A 13,460-nucleotide genomic window follows, 5' to 3' on the forward strand; every position below is an offset into this window, starting at 1 on the left:
GTGCAAATACCTCCTAAGCACATGTAGTATTTCATCTTTAAATCAACACTCATTAGAATAGCATTCTAATGAAACTTTCAATCATATGTCTTAATTCAACTTCAGATGCTACAACAATAGAACAAATCTCCCAATATTTCTCAATACTGAAGCAACCTTCTGATACACTTGGAAGTATATGGTTGGAGGAGATCTGGGATCACAGAAGGGAAAATGCTGCCAGAATGTAAAAATAAAGAAAGAAAAGCAGGAGGAGGGAGAGGAGAAGGAATAAAATAGTTAACTATTACGTGAAGATAATTCAACAATCACTTCTCAGGGGACTACCATGGATGCTATAGGGCAGGGGTCCCCAACCCCCGGGCCACAGACTGGTATCTGTCCGTGGCCTGTTAGGAACTGGGCCACACAGAAGGAGGTGAGCGGTGGGTGAGCGAGAGAAGTTTCATCTGCATTTACAGCCGCTCCCCATCGCTCGCATTACCGCCTGAGCTCCACCTCCTGTCAGATCAGCAGTGGCATTAGATTGTCATAGGAGTGCAAATCCTACAGTGAACTGCACATGTGAAGGATCTAGGTTGCGCGCTCCTTATGAGAATCTAGTGTCTGATGATCTGACGTGGAGCTGAGGTGGTGATGCTAGCACTGGGGAGTGGCTGCAAATACAGAGTATCCTTAGCAGAGAGGTTTGACTGCACAGAGACCATAACCAATCAATTGCTTGCAGACTCATAGCAAAACCCTATCAGTGAGTGGCAAGTGAAAACAAGCTCAGGGCTCCCACTGATTCTGCATCATGGTGAGTTGTATAATTATTTCATTATATATTACAATGTAATAATAATAGAAATAAAGTGCACAATAGATGTAACGTGCTTGAATCATCCCGAAACCATCATGCCCCCACCCCCTACCCCGGTCTGTGGAAAAATTGTCTTCCATGAAACCGGTCCCTGGTGCCAAAAAGTTGGGGACCACTGCTATAGGGAAACAAGCAAGAGTTACAGGGCTTTGTACTGCACCTACTTGGGTTCATTTTTGACAGGCTGGTTATAAGGATTGGGATGGCTCCAGCACAGGGTCTAGAACCCAACTGGCCAGGAATTTGATTCTGACACTCAGGAACACACTTTCCTTGAACCCTGGCATGGAATCCTAGGCACTCTCTTGATCTATTTTGAAAAAAATACCCACAGTTAAGTTGAAGAGTCATTTCTTGCAACTTTATCCATGAATGCAATGGTGTTGCCATATGGAGTAACTCATACTGAAGTCATGGTAGTCAGTTTACACTGCAGGGTTAAGATGAGTTGTCTGAGGGGCAGAAATTTCTCCCTAAATCATATATGTATTGGGAAACCTAAGTCTCTGGATGGGTAAAGAATGAGAACATGACCTTACTAACTTAGGTTTGAGAGGAGTCAATAGTCCTGGGACATAACTATGTGACAGAGTGTTGGAGTTCTGGAGCAGAAAATGGAAGCACCAGTGTGATGATGGTGAGGGGGAGTAAGAGCTCACACACTTATTCAAAACATATTTACTAAGCTCTTATTATACACCAGGGACTGTAGTAAGATCTGGGGATAAATAATGAGCAAAATTCAACATGGTTCCCCCTCCAATGGAGTTTACAATCTAACGCAGGGCTCTTTAAAGTGAAGGTACAAGCACCCCCATGGATTGAAGAAGATGGGACAGTCAGGAAACTACAATGCAGAGTGAAAAATGCTCTAATGGGAACCAAGATACACAGACAATAACTAAGGCATATGAAAAGGCATCCTTTGAAGGCTAGGAATAAAATAAGAGAAATTTGTGTTTACTTTTCTCTTAAAATATGAAAAATTATTTAATATTTAATGTATGACTTGACAGTTATATAAGTCCATAATTAAAAATAAATACAGATATTTTGGTAGTATGGCCGAAACATTTTACTGATAGGTGAACACAACAAAAACAATTGTGTGTGGTGTAAAACTGGAGATTTTTGGAATATCAAGTTAAATTTGAAACTTTTAAAACCTGGAAAGATAGAACTTGTTAGCGTGATGAAGAGCTGAACCAGCTCTGGCCTTTAACTGCGGGCAGAAGAGTGAAGAATAAAGAAGATACATTTGCCCAACTCTTCTATGCCTCTGGCATATGCTTTTCACACGCTGCTTGACAGAAAGTTCTTCATTAATCTGCTTATCTTGGTTTCCATCGTAGTGTTTACCATTCTGCATGGTAGTTGTTTCCTGACTATATCATTTCACAGGGGGAGGGGATCCTTGCAGTTTTTTATTTCTAACACCTAGCATAGTATCTGTCAAACTGAAGTCAGTGTTTGTGGAGTTGAATGGCAATCGACTGTTAAAAATCTTGTTATTTGTTTATGTTTACATTATCTCATTTGTATATAGTTTGTACACCTGTATTCTTAAGGCAATGGGCAATGGCCGAGGGCCTGGAACGGCTGGCACATGAAAAACATTGTAAATACGTAAAAGAATAAACTTGCCTACATTAAACAGTTGACTATGTTGGGTCCATGGGCATGGGGTAACAGAAATACAGCCAGTGGGCACTGGGAGAAAGGCTTAATTTCTGGGGCTTGATATGGGGAAAGCATAGGATACTAGGATGATGAAGGCCTTAAGTTATCCAAATATCAATGAAAAACAGCAAGGATCTTCCACTTGTGCCCTGAGCACAAAGCACTTTGTCTTATGCGCTTAAACCTGTCTAGCTGAAAAGATGTCACTTACTCCACCACATTTTCTCCTTCTACAAAAATTCTTGAGGAGAAATGGAGTTGGTAGTTATCACTAAGGGAAAATCAGAATCCCTAAGAAAAATCACGGTAAATCTACCCACCGGGAGTTAAGCTATAGCATCAGTTTCGAGCGCTTTGTTGTTGTTGCCTTATCTTGTTCGCGCCGGTGATCTCCGCAGGCATTTAACCCTTTCATCCAAAACCAAGAAGAACTGGCTCCCTTCCAGAACCCGCGAGGAGACGGCACCACAGTGGGCTTCTGCTGTCCAAACGCGGCCACACAACCTCGCCACGCCTGGCACTAAGAGAATCAGAGTTCAGGGCATCGGGAACTTCACTGGTGCTATTGCGCAGGCTCTGCGTTCCACGCAGGCTTATTAGGAAGAAAGGGGATAAAATTGCCCAGAGACACGTGAACCGGAGGGGACCAACCCAGACCACGGTTCCCCACTGCGTCGGATTCTGGAATTTACAATCACGAAAGTTCTATTGTCTCGCGATTGGCTCCGGGGCCGCATGACATCATAGCGCTTGATTCGGCCTCCCGGCGGCGATTGGCTGGCCGCGCCATTGTGATGTCACTGTCAGCCCACGTTCAGATTGTAGATACCCGGAGCCTTCCTCTTCCCATCCCGGCGGCTGCTGCTGGCCCGGCACTCCCTCCCGCCTCCTCCTGGCTCGGCTGGCCCCGAGCGCTGCCGTCGCCGCCGCCTCGCCGCTTCTCGGAGCCGCAGCCACCCTCGGCCTAAGAGGTAAGTGGGCGGCTCCAGGAAACTTCGCCCGGCCGCCGCTCGGCCATGACACCCGCGCCGGCGCGCGGCCGGGACCGAGGGTTGCGACCCACCATTGGGTCCTGAGCCCGGTGCGCACGGGCGACTGCCGGCGCGGCCCGCGCTGCGCCCGCGTGGCGGAGGAGTTCGGCAGCTCCCGGGGCGCCGGCCCGCTCCCGGGCGCGATGGCGGGCTGGGGGAGAGCTGTGCGGGCGTCTCGGGAGTTTACGCGCGATGCTGTCTCACCTGTTCGGCGGTGGAAGCTGCCGGTGGGCGGTGTGCATGCTGACGGGCGCGGCGGGAAGGCACCCGGCGCGCCGACGGGAAGCAGGGCGGGTGGGCTCTTGCGCTCGGGTCTGCCCGCCCGGGCGGGATGAACGCGCGGCCGGAGGTCCGGGGAAGAGCCCCGAGAGCGATCGCGCTTCCTCAGGGTAGAACAAAACCCGAGGGAGCTGGGAGAGCTGCCACGGGGTCGCAACGCGGGTCGGTGCGCGGCGCCTCCGGCCTTTCCTTTTCTCTCTTACCCTCCCGCCTCTGCCCCTCGGATTGGGAGCCCGCTAGCCCGGGAACGCTTCGGGTTTTATTAAAACCAGATAACTGTAGCCCGCGGATCCTCGGGGAGGCCGGTGGGGAAGCGCGGGGGAGGGGACTGGAGAGCCACCTGGGCGACCCTAGCGGGAGTCTGAGCGCGGGGGCGGCCGGGGAAGCCCTGGGGTCGCGTCTGCTGCGAGTGGCAAGGAAAAGGCTCTTTTACAGTTTACACGCAATAAGACTCGGCCCCCACCCCACCCCCGCGTCCGCACGCCCGCCTCGGGGTGGAGGGAGTCGTGCCTGGAGCAAGGCTTGTTCTTTTAAACTGTGTCTTGCAACCGTTCCGTGCCCTTGCACTTTTAGGTTGATGGTTTCCCCTGCTCACGATGGTAGTTCAGCTCAGCTCCTGGCTTCTTGATTGCAAATTGTATAATGCATTTGGCCCACTTTGGGGCGAGGGGTGAGGAGTCCCGTATGGAAGAATCCAGTGCATGACTTGTGAGCTGGGCTGCGGAACCTAGGCATGCGGCGGGAGAATAGTGGGGAGCGAGCAGCCTTAATTCTTTAATAGCGGGCCCCGTGGCAGGAAGTGCTTTCTTTATAGGGTAGGACGGAAGAGCTAACGTTGCTTGTTAGGTTTTGTAACTTGTCCGCCTAACCACTCCGTAGATAACCTGTTGGTGTGCACTTGTTTTGCTTGCACCATCTCGCAGCCAGCAGCGTTCGGTGCATAATCTCAGATAGGGACACAGCCGGTTTGGCTGTGGACGAACACTAACTTTCCATCTGCAGTTAGGGGACAAGCGGATCACTTTTTTAGTTCGTTCGGAAGCTGCCTGGGATTCTCCAAGGAAAGCTCCGTACTTGAAAGAGAAATGTCACTCATGTCCCTTTTAGATTCTTACCCCAGATTATAACTTCTCATTGCCAGGATTTTTTTCTGTACAGTTCCTCTTTTTTGTATTTCTTTTCTGTTTCTAACTGAAGACAAAAGGGAGAGTGTTATTGATGGTTGCAGAAGGTTAATTTTACAGAATATAGAACAGAACTGGGCTGAAAAGTGAAAGTAGAAAGTGTATTAAGATTTGATGGCCAGATTTTTTTCAAGAAAAGTACATCATAACTTCAGACACTGTCCTCACCCTCTTGACTCAATTTCCTTGTCTGTCCACAGGTTTCACGTTGCAGAATTGTTAGGGATTCCAAGAGATGACACAGTTGAAGGTGCCCAGCATGGGGCTTGCCAAATAGTAGTTTGATAAATGTTTCTTCTTCACTTATTTTTCTTCTTGGGGAAGGGGAAGTGAGGTTTAGGGGATGTGGCCAAGGATAAAGCTGGAGAATCTCAAGTAACTGGGAAAATATGCAAAAACTAGGTTTTCACAGACACTAATGCCAGTATTCCTGCAAAGTCACTTTTGAAAATGAGATGAGTTATCTCCTTCCCTGGGATCGACTGAGCTTCCTTTTTCTTTTTTGTGCAGGAGGGGTGTCAGAATTCTTAATTTTTGCATGTTTGCAAGGATCTTTTTTCCACTGCCTCCTCTTTTCCTCTTAGCATAACGATTGATTGCCCTCCTGTTTGTAGGAGTGAGTATCGGTACTTGGGTGTCTTATTTTCAGCTTGAATTATACAAATCAAGGCAAAACTGTTTACTTTCCTTTAGGGTGACTTTCATGCCTAAGTAGATAGTAGAGAGTGTGAGTGATGGTTTTACTTCTTTCTTACTCGGGGCCATATCCTTCCCCTAAGAAAATTTGTAATTATGTTTAATACCTCCTTTGTGCCTACCAACTCTTCTGTTACTGATGGGATAATCTTTCCGTTAGTTACCCAAAATAGGTCTGTCTTTGCATGCATTCAGTTTCAGGTATTACTGATGTGAGCACCTTCCTATTAATTAATTTATTTATTTTTGCTGTGTTGGGTCTTCGTTTCTGTGTGAGAGCTTTCTCTAGTTGTGGCACGCGGGGGCCACTCTTCATCACAGTGTGCGGGCCTCTCACTTTCGCGGCCTCTCTTGTTACGGAGCACAGGCTCCAGACATGCAGGCTCAGTAGTTGTGGCTCACGGGCCTAGTCGCTCCGCGGCATATGGGATCCTCCCAGACCAGGGCTCGAACCCGTGTCCCCTGCATTAGCAGGCAGATTCTCAACCACTGCGCCACCAGGGAAGCCCCACCTTCCTATTAATAGTTGCTTTCCGTACATAATTCTTACAGCCTCCCTGTAAGAAGTGCTATCCCCTACCTCTTTTATAAAGAATTGAGAACTGGGACTTCCCTAGTGGCGCAGTGGTTAAGAATCCGACTGCCAGTGCAGTGGAACTGGGTTCGAGCCCTGGTCCGGGAAGATCCCGCATGCTGCGGAGCGACTAAGCCCGCAAGCCACAACTACTGAGCCCGTGTGCCACAACTACTGAAGCCCGCCTGCCTAGAGCCCGTGCTCCACAACAAGAGAAGCCACTGCAGTGAGAATCCTGTGCACCACAGTGAAGACCCAACGGATAAATAAATAAATAAATAAATAAATTTTTAAAAAAAGAATTGAGAACTAAGGCCTAGAGATGCCAAGTGACTTGTCCAAATCACATAGCTCTGTCTCTTGTAACATACCTGCTCCTTCCTCTGTCCTTGCTGCTGGGAGGATTTGGTCAGTGGGCTCTGCCCTTTATGTAACTCTGTTACTCTGTAACTTAAAAATCTAACCTCATGATTAAAGGTCCATCTTCGAGCCATCCAAGATTAACAATTTGCCATTTTTAAATCTGTGTCAAGTCTGTTCCTTCCTTTTAGCCCACATTTGATTTACTCTCTTTATTCATTTATTGACTTGTCAGTTACTGAGTGTGTACTGTGTGTGTGTGTCTTGGGGGAAGAGGTTGTATACAAAGCTGAACGACAGTTTCTGACTCCAAAGGGCTTCCTGAATGAGTTTACACTTTAATCCTTTTATACCCATACTTAATCTGCACCTAGGACTAGAAGGGTATCAGAAGCAGATTTCCAGGGGGCTTGTCTCACTGTTTCTGGGAAAGCTTTATGGTAGAGCTCACCATGTTAGATGTATCAGTGCCTGGCACTGATGGGCCTGTTTTTCGTGCAAGAGACAGAAAACCCAACGCAGATGGGCTTAAATGACCATCTGACCTGAAAAGTCCCATAGGCAGAACTTTTGCTCTGTGTCTCTGAAGTCTCCTCAGATGTTGGTTATGCCCATAGGCTGATTTTGCAAGATGACTGCCAGCTAGTCTGGACCCCTTGTTACCATATTCTCATGTGGGAACTTCCCTTCCCATCACCTTCCAAAGAGGGTCCTTGGCCTTGAGGTGATTGATTTTGGCCTTGGTTACTTGAAGTAATAACTAGAACAATGAAATCTGATAACCTGGGGCCCATCCCTAACTGAGGAAGTGGATTTAAATCTCATCTCACCTACCTGGCTGCTAACTACACTTTCAGGAAGGGCCTCTGTGGACATGGGGGTGTGTCGGCTATAAGGACCTCCAAGGATGTCAGGCCCCATCAAAGAGATGATTGGATTAAATGAAGCAGAACTGAATCAATATTTGAATTTCACTTTACCGTCATAGAGGAATCTTACGGGCGCACAGAGGTCAGAGGATGGACATGCTAGGAGAGGGAGTTCGGAGAGCAAACATGTGAATCATTGGGCATTAAAGCAAGTAGCCCAGTTGCCTGAAGCTAATAGGGCAGAAGTGGAAAGAAAGGTTAGAAAGGCAAGTTGTTGATAATAATAAGGGCTAGCTTTTTTTTTTTTTTTTTTTTTTGTGGTACGAGGGCCTCTCACTGTTGTGGCCTCTCCCGCTGCGGAGCACAGGCTCTGGACGCACAGGCTCAGCGGCCATGGCTCACAGGCCCAGCTGCTCCGCGGCATGTGGGATCTTCCCGGACCGGGGCACAAACCGTGTCCCCTGCATCGGCAGGCGGACTATCAACCACTGCGCCACCAGGGAAGCCCAAGGGCTAACTTTTATTAAACTTATTACGTATCAAACTCTGCATTGAGCCCTTTTATGTGGATTTATCTCAAGTACTATTAATTGGTACTGTGAGCATTCCCACTTTACAGATGAGGAAATGGAGGCTCAGAAGATTTAGACTTGCCCAAGGTCACAAAGCATTCCAGCCTGGGTGGTCTTGACCCACTAGCCTGCTGTCTTTCCTGAGATGTTGGGTAACAGGACTGCTGAAGCTTTTGAACCAGAAGGAGTGTGTTGTGAATCCTGTGTTCCAAGAATATGAGTGTGGTCAGAGTACGTGGCGGGGACTGGCAAGGATGGACACCGGGGCTGTATAGGGTGGACTGGGAGGCTGTTGGAGGCCAGGGCAGTGGTGAGGCCTCACCTGGAGCCACAGCCATGAACACAGACTGCAGTGAGCTAATCACATGAGGTTGTTTCTAGGACAAGATCTACACAACTTGGAGACCAGCTGGATTGAGGGCCAGCAAGAGGAAGGGCGCTCTCAGGCCTGGGAGTTAGAAGAAATGCGGTGTCATGGGGGAAGAGGGAGGAGGCTTTGTCCTCAGGTGGAAACATCTTAAGGGCCCACGTTCCATCCAGACAGGCCCTTTCTCCCCCTCTCGCGTCCCCGGTCCTCTCTGCAGCCGGTGTTTGTCTGCCACTTTACAGGTGTGTGTTTCCACCACATTTCATCCGTTTTCAGGCAGTTTTTCACATTTTAACATATCTGGGTAGAGATGCAGCTTACTGTCAGTGGCATGGTAAAATCACACAAGCCCTCTTTTGCATTCTAATATTACTGAAATCAGGATGCTTCCCAGCTTTTAATGAAGTATTGTTGGTGAGAAAAGTAAAGTCTCAGTATTGCTGAAGCTCATGGAGCCAGTTGCCGGCAGAGCCAGGAGTGAGAACCAAGGCCTCTGGGTTCCTCTCACCCACTGAGTTACCTCAGCTCACGTAAGAGATATTAAAATAAACATTGCCTCCTAATACAGGATTATGGTAAAGCACACGCATATTTCTTTGTTATTAAAACGGAAGTCAGCTGAGAGGTTTGGAAGGCACCGTGGTTCAGGTAGAGCGCCTCATCCTTGTATAGAGCCCGGCGGCCCTGGTTCCCTATCCTGAACTTGCCATCAGCCTTAAGAAAATCAACTCTGGGCATTGGTCCCTTTCTTTAAAAATAAACAGTTACACCAAGGTGATTTTCAAGTCCGTCTCAGAACGAAAATTTTTTATTTTCACTTTTGCCGAGAGCAAATCCTTTGTTTCTGTTTGGCCAGGGATAGAGAATGAAAGTTGAAGTCATTTAATGGGTCTCAGTAAGGGAGATGTCAGAATCAGTGATGGAAATTACAGTTTTCTCCTTAAGAGGTTAAACGTAACCGCTGGAGATGTTTCGGCCTAGCAAAGTGAGCTGTTCAGGAAGGTAGACTGACCTCATTTTGAGTTTCTGTCATAGAATCCCTCCTCCCACCCGATCCCGATTTCAACCCATAAATGTTATCATTACCAAGTTCTTTGATTCCCACTGGCACGTTTCCTCTACGGGGACATTTTTATTTGACTTAACGCATTTGCTTTTAGAATTGTGTGGGCCCTGGATTGAAAATATTCATACTTGGTGAGTTTTTAGGAAGACTGAATCCGTATGCTTCCTATTTAAGCACAGTTGTGTGCTATGTCTCAGTATTCCTTGCATCTTAAGTTAGACTTTGGTACCTTTTGTTTGATGTATGTTTTCTTGCTGACTGGGATTTAGGAAATAGTTTTTCACTTAAGATTTTTAGTGCTGGGACTCTCATGCTTTCTGCAGTTAGAATAACCATTTTCTTGAAACACCTGCAGTTTCGAATGATAGTCCTGACACTAGGTTCACGTCCTCCTGCTAGCACACGCCCTCTGCCCTTTTCTTTCCCCATTGTCAACAGTTTTACTGTGTCAGAGCTAATCTCTGATAAGTGCATACTAAACAGACCTAATTAAAGCCACACTGGAGAATTGGCCACTCTGGTCCTTATTTTATCTGAGTTGTTTTGAACCCCAGAGTACCTGTTCCTTCTGTCTTGGGATAGCACACACTCCTACAGAGTAATTGTGAATTTCTCCTACCCCAAAGAAGAGTTCTTATGACACAGAATTCAATAATTATTCATTTGCTTCCCTGGGAAGTTTGGCCGTGCGCTGTACGTCCCTTGAGGGTAGCGTTCAGGGTACCTCTGCTTCAGGTTTTGGCAGAAGAAATACATTACCTTAATATCTACAGGAGTTGTTGACACCTCTATCTGCCCTGTTTGTGAGCTGATACGTACCTCTGTGAAAATTTGAGTTTACTTCTTACAAAACTTCCGAATGTTTAGCTCTACTGTGGATCTGAGGTGCATTTATTAAGAGCATCTACTGTGCTTTTTTTAAAGTTAGCAAAGCTATAGGAAGGGGATTGGCGAAGAGGCCTTTCAGGTTAGCACCTGCACAGGATAGGGACCCAGCTCTACCCCCCAAGGCTGGGCAGGCTCCGGCAGGCCAGTCACTGCACCTCTGAGACTTCTGTGTAGAACTTGCAGGTGATGATACCCGTGCCTCGTTTGGAGGGTGTCCAGACTATCGGTATTATACGTAAAAGTTAAGTAGGGGACTGACTTAATTTGATGAGCGTAGTTAAAAAACAGTCCCTCTATTGGATAAGATGTTCACTGAAGCATTGTTTACTCAGCTGACTCAATCGTCTGTTATAACGTTCTTCAGAAGAATAAATGACACTGCAGTTGGCAGTGTTTGCAGTTTATGAAGAGAATGAGGCTGTCCTGTGCGTGCTAAATACACTACATGCCAGGCGCTTTTCTAAGGTGCTCTACGGCTGTCAATTCATTTTGGCCTCACCAAGTCCTCCCATGAGGTAGGTACCCGAGTTTTACAGACGAGAAACTAAGGCACAGAAGGGTTAAGTGACTTGTTCAAGGCCCCCCAGCTAGCAGGTGACAGAGGCTGGGTTCAAACCCAGACTGGTTGAGGGCCTCCAACGTCAGTTTCCTTGTCTGACCCCAGCGCCACCTGGGTTTGATCTACAAGGTGTTTAAGACCTGAGGGGTGTGGGTTGGGAGGAAAGGGCACCCACATCCCCCAGGGAGCCTCCATCTGCGGATTGTCTGGTCTCCCTTGAGTAGAGGTGTACATCCTGTGTGTTTTGAGAACATCTGGGTCATTCTGACACAGGCCTGGTTAAAGGCTGCTTGTTCGGGCTGTTCAGAATAACATCTTCCCCAGCCCTTCAGTTCTCTTGGGATTCTTACTCTTTTAGGACTTCCTCGTTTTCTTTGTGGGTGTGAGTCACTAGGTCTGACAACATTATGATGCCTGTTAAGTACCGTAATTCCTAAAATACGAGGATCACAAAATTCACAGAATGGTTTATGTATTAACATGGAATGTTACCAGGTGATAAAATAACTGTTGGCTTTAGACACTCTGTAGGGGACATGATAGATTGATTGCTGGGTTGTGTTTGCTTTTAAAAATGCCACATCGTACCAGGCTTTTTTCTTTTGGAAACACATTTTAACTCTGCCTGTTCCTCCCATTCCCACCCCACCCCCACACACACACCTGAACAACAGTTATAAAATATGGAGGTTTAGATTGAGGTTTTTGTTTGTTTGTTTGTTTGTTTTTGGTTTAAACATTATTAGGTTGCTTTCTTTTTATTTGGTAAAGTGACACTTTCCCATTCAAAATGTTGGAAATTTGAGTGCCAAGAGTCAATAGATTGAGTTTTTAAAAAGAAATGTGTTTTCGTGTCACACCCTTATTTATGTTACACAGGTTTGAATTAAAATCTAAGACATTTTCTCTCCAGGGTGGTACATAACTTATCTTTGTTAATTATGTTTCTCCACCCTCTTTTAATTTCAACCAAGGCTGTAACGCTGCCTTTGTATATTTTGTATGACTTAGCTTGGAGAACATGACAATTTATTTTGAATATTCAAGTAATCACGTCAGTTAATCAAGTAATCACATCAGTTAATCAAGTAATCACATCAGGCTACAGTCAGATTTAGAATTATAAGTAGCTGCCCATAGCACAAAATGTTGCTTAAAAGCCTCTTAAATGTTTGTCTCCCAGCTATTTGCTGCAATTGCAGTCTGATTTGTATGTTAGAAATGGGGTTGAAGTAGAGCTCGGCCTCTTTAAGCTGGGTCTTTAAGGGACCAGTTGGAGGCTTGCAGAGGATCTCATATCCAGATCTGTGCGGCCTTCCATTGTCTGCAAGTTTGTTTCAGCCAAGAAGGCGGTTGTCCTGTGAAACAGGTCGGAGCTTCTCCAAATACCCCCTTAAAGACAGTGTTTCAGGACTTCGTGAACCCAGGAGAATGCTGTATGTACTGGGCTTGTTATGGCAGATCCTTTTTGTTTTCTTTGCGAGGCGGGGTAGGTTTGGAAGAGGCTCGGCGACCCAGAGGAAGGTGGCTGCGAGTGCAGAGTGAGGTGGATGCTCTGCATTGAGCCCTGGTACAGAGCTCCATGCTTGAGTTTACCATCTTTTAGGAAATGGGACTGGCATATTTTAAAGTGCTTCCCGAAATTCAAGATGTAGGTGAATAGTTGCAAAGTACTGTTGGAAAACCAATCTCAGTGGGTGATTTACTTAACCCATGGATTCAAGTATTCACCCACCCACCCAACCCATTGTCCATCTCAGACATTTCTTTTTTTTTTCCTGAATTTTATTTAAGAATTCATATAAAATACTCCAGATAACTGAGTTTCAGACCTCATCTTCCTCCTTCTATTCATCTTGATTAATCTAGAAGTAATGTTAACTCGTAACTTTCTTTGCTGTTAGCAACTATGCATAACCGATCACGTAGATGATGATTCTTCAAATATTTTTTGGTGAGATATTTCAAATACTTTTTGGAAAAAGGCACCTCGGAAGTTACAGTGATTTTGCTTTTGCTTCTTTCGATTGTTATAACACCTCCTCCGAGATTCCCAGCTTTTCCATGCACTTTCATTCTTTCCTGAAGGAACTGCTCAAAATTGGCAGCATCCATGATTCCATCTTTTACAGGACAGGTACAGTCAAGAGTAAACTTCTGGACCTGCTTTTTCTTGCCACCCTTCGCCACAAGCTTTTTCCATGCTTGCACTTTATTTATTGATTGATTTTTAAATTTATTTATTTAGGGCTTCCCTGGTGGCTCAGTGGTTGAGAGTCCACCTGCTGATGCAGGGGACATGGGTTCGTGCCCCGGTCCGGGAAGATCCCACATGCTGCGGAGCGGCTGGGCCCGTGAGCTATGGCCGCTGAGCCTGTGCGTCCGGGGTCTGTGCTCCGCAAAGGGAGAGGCCGCAACAGTGAGAGGCCCGCGTACCGCCAAAAAAAAAAAAAAAAAAAAAAAGTAAATTTAT

General features: G+C 46.4%; 1 protein-coding gene across 2 annotated transcripts in view; it reads left to right on the forward strand.

Moving 5' to 3' along the window:
• Positions 1-3,348: 3,348 nt before the first annotated feature.
• Positions 3,349-13,460, forward strand: part of ELOVL5 (ELOVL fatty acid elongase 5) — a 65,326-nt gene continuing 55,214 nt past the window's right edge. For both annotated transcript variants that reach the window (XM_060109684.1, XM_060109683.1), the window contains exon 1: positions 3,349-3,513. The gene's annotated coding sequence lies outside the window, so the exon portion shown is untranslated. The remainder of the gene's footprint in view (positions 3,514-13,460) is intronic.

Source organism: Mesoplodon densirostris, chromosome 10, assembly GCF_025265405.1.
Source record: "Mesoplodon densirostris isolate mMesDen1 chromosome 10, mMesDen1 primary haplotype, whole genome shotgun sequence".
Taxonomy (NCBI): domain Eukaryota; kingdom Metazoa; phylum Chordata; class Mammalia; order Artiodactyla; family Ziphiidae; genus Mesoplodon; species Mesoplodon densirostris.